The sequence below is a fragment of the Halichoerus grypus genome, chromosome 14, assembly GCF_964656455.1.
Source record: "Halichoerus grypus chromosome 14, mHalGry1.hap1.1, whole genome shotgun sequence".
Lineage (NCBI taxonomy): Eukaryota > Metazoa > Chordata > Mammalia > Carnivora > Phocidae > Halichoerus > Halichoerus grypus.
The window spans coordinates 15,169,709-15,176,531 of record NC_135725.1 but is presented as its reverse complement, the minus strand read 5'-3'; positions in this window follow the sequence as shown (position 1 = coordinate 15,176,531).

The window sequence follows — 6,823 nt, the reverse complement described above, 5'->3', positions numbered from 1 at the left end:
AGTGTAAATCAGACCCTTTCACTCACCTACACAGAGCCATAGAAAGTCTTTCAATTACAATTCAAATAAAACCTACATTACTTCCTCATCTACCTTGCTACTTCTATTTCTCTACTGCACCATCTGGGATACTGTGCCCCATTTTAAATGGCAATATGTCTGTCAGCTTAGAAGCCAAGCTCTCTCCCTTCCCTCACTACTCCTTGCACGGTTCGCCGTGCTACCATTTCAGAGCTGGGTATTTTTCACCATTCAAGTCTCATCTTAATTCATCAGAGGAGGAATCCTCCCTGATCGTCAGCTTCCTCTTGTCCCACTACCGCATTGCCCTCTTTGGTTTTCCTCGTTGGACTTACTAATATGTCATTTATTATATTTATTTATTTATTTTTAGTTTTGGTTTTTTATTTGTTTATCTATTTATTGCTTATCTCCTCTGCTCCAGTAGAGGCAAGGGCCCTGTTTTGCTTGTTGGCTTTTTTATCTCCTGCACCTAAAAGAAAGTGTTACATAGGCAGTGCTTCGGAGATTGGTTTTTTCTTTTTTTTATGTTATGTTAATCACCATACATTACATCATTATTAAGCAGCTGGGAGTGATGGTTTTAATATTAATGTAAGCGCTCTAACCAATATAACAACCATAATAAAAAAAAATCTCAATATTCAGACAAGAGAACACATGGGAAAAGGCTTGAGCTGTCAAATTATAATTTTCCTCATTTGGAGACAAATGTATAAACAGTAGGATTTTTTTTTAAATTGATATCTAGGGGCACCCAGGTGGCTCAGTCAGTTAAGCGTCTGCCTTCGGCTCAGGTATGATCCCAGGGTTCTGGGATCGAGTCCCGCGTCGGGCTCCCTGCTCCATGGGGGATCTGCTTCTCTCTCTCCCTCTGCCCCTCCCTGCTTGTTCTCTCTCTCTAATGAATAAATCAGATCTTAAAAAATGATATCTAAAAGGCTTATGAATTTTATAGGCATAAAGAGATCATGGATAAGTAATTCAACTTCTCTCATTTCCAACCTTCTCACCTTTCAAACACTGAACAAACATTATTGACTATCTACTATACTTAGGTTGATGGAGCCTCACTAGTAGATGAAAGAGACAGAGACTCCTGCTTCGTGGAGCTTACAGTCTGGTTTTGATCACGGTATCTCTAACTTACCTGAGTGTAAGCTCCGAGAGAGCAGGAACTTCATCTCTGTCGTGCGCAGCTGCACCCCAGCAGGTGGCACGAAGTAAGTGCTCAGTAAACTTCATTAAAGGAAAAATGCACAGCTGTTGTAAGGTAACAGTAAAGTAAAGCAGGTGGACTGTGGAACACAGGGCCTCCCTCTTTTGTGAATTTAATATATATTTTGATAAAGCAGAGTAATGATAAAACACCCTCTGCCTTCTCTTAACCTCCTCAGCAACTAGACGCAAGACGCTGCTCAGTTGTCTTGAGAGATGCTATTTCTTTCACCCCCAGATTGTATCAGTGTCACTAATGTAAATAAACCTCTACATCATAAACATGTTTAAAAGTTTTCCCACAGCTTGTTGTCTAAAAGTCTTGTCACCTCATTCTACCCACACTTGCCCAAATGACTCAGCACGCCACTCTTAATTAATGTCCAGGGTTAAATGTCAGTTGCATAAACTCGCTAACTTGTTATTTAGAACAGTTGGGACCAGGGGAACAAATGAACCGCTGCCAATAGCAGCCCATCAGAAATGTACCATCTTCCTCCCCGTGATGGGACAGCTCCTTTCCTTGCCTCTGTAAACTCAGCCCATTGAGTGACAAATAGACGACTTCAGAGTTGGGTAACTCACCAGCTTTATAGCAGTAAGCAGTGAAGTGCACATAAAAGACAGAACTTTTCCCAGACATTACCTACAGTAGAATTCTCTCCCAGTTCTTTTCCAGAAAGCAAGAAAGAAACAACACAAAAGATTAACCTAGTTGCAGAAAGAGCAGTAAAGGACTCTGGCAATGCAGCTCGTTCTGGCAGGTTGGCATCCCCGTCAACAGAAGGCTTGCTTTACCTCTCCCTTAGCATTGCTCACATGGGGTCCACACGCTGTGAGTCCAAGAACTGTTTCTCTGGCTATATTTGGCTGACTGGTTATTTCACTTTCTTTTTGCTCTACTCATCTTATTCTGTATGCCCCTGTGAGGTTAAAACAATCCAGATAGAACTAGACTGTCTTACAGGACTTGTTATTTAATTTTCTCTTCCTGAATAATTCATAAAGAAAATCTTATCAGCTTGCTTTTCCTGTGAGGTTGCCACACATCTAGGTTTCCCACACACAATGTCTTCCTTCTGTAAACAAGACAGCTCTGGATTCCCATTCACCTCTTGACTCATTGGGGATGGATGCCAGGTTTGAGTGTTTGTTACGAGAAGCCCCTACTTCATTCAGGCTGGTGGACTCATAGCCTTGTGATCATGCTGCACACATCTCTCTCTGCACCATTGCTCTGCCTCACCTCTCACCTGGACCATTTGTCTTCCCCACCCCACCCCCCAACTCAATCCTACCGACTGCTGGAGTCTACCTAGGTGCTTTCTTGTCCTCATAATTCTTCCAGTGATTTGTCTGCCCCATTTATTTGTCTGACTCTCACATTACCATATTACACTCTTACATCCTTGTTGTTAGTTTTTAACTCTGCTTTAAGTATCCACATAGGTATATGTCCCATATTTCTAATAACCTCTAGTGTATTAGGTTCTCCAGAGAAACTCAACCAACAGGATGACTGTGTGTCTGTGTGTGTGTGTATGTATGTATGTACGTATCTGTCTGTCTATCTATCTATCTATCTATCTATCTATCTATCTATCTATCAAGAAGGATTTATTTTAAGGAATTGGTTCATGCAATTGTAGAGGCTTGGCAGATCAAAATCTGCAGGGTAAGCCAGCAGGCTGGAGGCCCAGGGAAGTTGTATTTGAGTTCAAAGCCTGTCTACTGGCAGATTTCCTTCTTCCTTGGGGGAGGTCAGTCTTCATTCTAGTAAGGCCTTCAAATGGTTGGATGAAGCCCACACACACATTACAGAAGATAATCTGCTTTACTCAAAGCCTGCTGATTTAAGTGTTAATCTTCTCCAGAAAACACCTTCACAGAAATATCCAGGATAGTGTTTGGCCAAATATTTGGGCATTGGGCCCCAGCCAAATTGACTATAAAATGAACTATCATACCTTGCAATGTCATTTGTGTAAAATTAGAAGTCATTGCGTCGAATGTATGTGTGAGTGGCCATTTGGGCTGCATAAACCAAACTCCCACTGGGTTGGACACGTAGCCATCCTTCCAGCCTCATTGCCATCCATCATCCTTTATGTCGCTTTGTGCTCCTCAGTCTCTGTGTGTGCCTTGCTTTTTCCTGCGAGGGGGCCTTTGAATGTGCTGTATCCTTCTTTAGATGCTCTCTACTTTTCTTTTTGCCTCCTAGTCATCCCTCAAACAATTGTAGCTTTCCCAAGGAAACTTTTAGACCCTCCAGACTGATGTAGTTTCCTCAACCCTATATTCTCATAGTACAGAATGCAGTATCTTTTGTAGCACTTAGTAAAGTAGTATTTTTCACACTTATTTATTTTACATTATTCGATTAATGTCCGTCTTCTATATTTGACTATAAATTTCATGAGAACAGAGACTATGTCCATTTTTACTTACATTTCCATCCCCAGATTCTACCGGGGTTGATATATAGAATGAAATCGATAAATTTGTGTTAATTTTGTTAAAGTTTTATTAAAATGAATTAAGAGCCAATGAGATTAATATTCCTTCTCTTATAAAATGCTTCTAAAAAGGCAGATGGCAGCTACACACTGCTAAAACAACCAGACCCAAACAGGAGCAAAGTCAAGCTGTAATTAATTTTTTTAAAGATGTACTTATTTATTTTAGAGAAAGAAAGGAAAAGAGAGAGAGAAAGAGAGAGCGTGGGGTGGGGGTGGGGGTAGAGATGTAGAGAATCCTCAAGCAGACTCCCTGCTAAGCGCAGAGCCCTATGCAGGGCTCTCGATCCCAGGACCTCTAAGATCTTGACCTGAGCCGAAATCGAGTTGGATGCTTAACTGATTGAGCCACCCAGATGCCCCTAGCTGTAATTAATTCTCATGCACAAGGCTAAATCATCTGTCATCTGCCTGACCTGCCTGCTTACATTGTTGGGTCACGGTCTCAGCATCAGAAGAGTAACTTCACTGGCCTTCCAATAGCAGATAAACACAGTTCTTCTGTTAATTAACACATGTGGAGATTACGCTCTTTGAAGTGAGAGAAACACACAGAGGGAGAGAGAAGGAGGGAGATCAACCTTAATTTTAAAGTTGTTGACCACAGATAAAGTTTTTAGGCATCTGTTGCTCGATGATACATAATTAATTGGTAACGTGTGAACCGGTATGTAGTTTGGAGGCAAAATGTTTATCACTTTTTTAAGGTTGGATGTTCTGATTAGAATTCCACTCAAAAAAAATGTCTTTAATTCTTTGAATGTTTCAAACTGTTGCATAAGTTATCCCTAGAAACTTTTAGTCTAGATAAAAATTTTATGTGAGATTCAACTCAGTCTCTTAGCAAGATTGCCGCCTTTTTATATCCCTCACTTCCTTAAGAGTTGAAAGTGCATATTCGCCTGCTTCAAACCTACCAAGTTCGACGCTTTCATATACAAGGTAAAGTGGAATAAATAAAACATCTCAATGTTCCACTCAAATATTTTGATAATCCCTCTTATCCTGATGCTTTATTCCCTTACTCCGGTTTTAAGGAGTTATGTCATTACTATGGCTAAACTAGTCACTTGACCTCTGTGTGTTTTTATATCTTCATTTAAGAACATATAACCCACAGGCTATTTTGATAATCATGTAAAACTCTGTACCTAAAAGTCCCTTGTTAACTAAGCAGTACTTTTTAAATTGAGATAGAATTTAGATATAACCTTATATTGGTTTCAGCTATAACATAAGGATTCAGTATTTGTATGTATTGTGACATGATCACCACAATCAATCTAGTTAACATCTATCACCCCATATAGTTATAAATTGTGTTTCTTGTGATGAGAAACACAAGTAAACCATACTTTCTAAATAGCAGTGCAATTATTATAAATCAAATGAAATATTTTAAGTGATCCATTTGATATGTAATTATCCAAGGAGATGGCTATGGACATGCCTATATAGCAACCATATTCAAAAATGCTATGCCTAATTTATCAGGCTATTTATCACCACATAACCCCTATCCTCCACACTGTTCTTCATCTTAAATACTGTCTGTTCTGTTCCAGTGAGTATTTCTTTTTAAAACAAATTAATGTATAGCTGATCAATAATAGAGGAATGAAGTCAGTATAACACACAAGTTGACTTGATTCATATGCAACCTTCACAAGCACATTAATATTTTGCTCCAATAATAATAACTGCAGCTGAAGGCAAAGATTACTAATGTGCTTGAAAATTGGGAGCTAGGCTAGAGAAATACCACACAATGTAAAGAAATGCCTTATAAGTAATCAGTTTAGCAGACATGCAGTGAAGACTTAAGTGGGTTTTGACTGTGGCATAAATATTGCTAACTAGAGAATTCCTTCCTATATTCCCCAAATCCTAACTCACCTCTGTCTCGCCTAGGCTCAGTTACATTTTTAAATTTCTATTCTCCTCAAATTAACCAGTCAGCAAATTCTGTTATCAATTTGGCAGTCTTGGTGATAATGGCCATGCAGTTTAGTACTAAAAGCACAGGCTTTAGAAGCAGACAGACTTGAGAATGAATTCTGATCCCCACCAGTTGACCGATCTTGAGTGAATCCCTAACTCCTGGAAGCTGCTATTTGTTCATCTATACCATAGAGTTAATAATATTACCTGCCCCTGGTTCACTGTGAAGATTAAATGACATAACCCCTGTAAAATTATTATGTACCGTAACTACTGCATTTAAATGATTGTTGGGACACAGTAAATATTAACGTTTCTCTGCTCATCAGTTGATTTCCAGTTTCTAATTCTTTGGCTTTTTCTGTATGACAAAAAGTATTTGTGCATTTTAAGCTGTGAAAATGAATGCCACACCCGTGTCAACAAAATTCAGCACATTGATTTTCATTCTCTTTCACTGTATTAACTAAAAAGTTTTATCTCCATTATCTGCAGATTATCTGCATATTTGAAACGAAATATTGCCTGTTAGGGATTGCCATTCTAGCTAATTATCTCAGCTCCTTACTTCACATTTGTTTTTAGCCTTAACATCTCAACCTTCCGGCCATCCTGTGTCCTTAATTGTGACTGTGTTCCATCATTTATTACTGATATTAAAAGCGCCAAAGAGCAGATATCATTATCTTCAAGGAGATTCCAAAGCATGTCCCAAACCTGATGCTGAGATCTAAACCACTCAGCATGTTTGGCAAAATACTCACTATATAGCTCTCTGTTTTTGGAGTAAGTGCCCCTCTCCATTCTAGTTAATTGAAAACAACTCTAAATTGCCCTCCTGAGCATAAAGAACCAGGGATTAAGATATAGTAGCAGAAAAGTATTAGGGTTTTAAAGACTTATATAAACAACACAGTTGTTTGAGCGAGTGACAAATAAATTCAAGCTCCCCAGGACACACTTGTTTAGGATTTTCCCAATTAGGCATTTTATTTGATCTTCGGGTCTGGGTGAGCCACAGTTCTCTAGAATTGAAGAGGAGATTAATGGACCAGAGACAATGGCTAATTCATCTCCAGGGCTTTGTTTATTGCTTGTCTTTGCTAATTTAATACTGTTATTTCCAA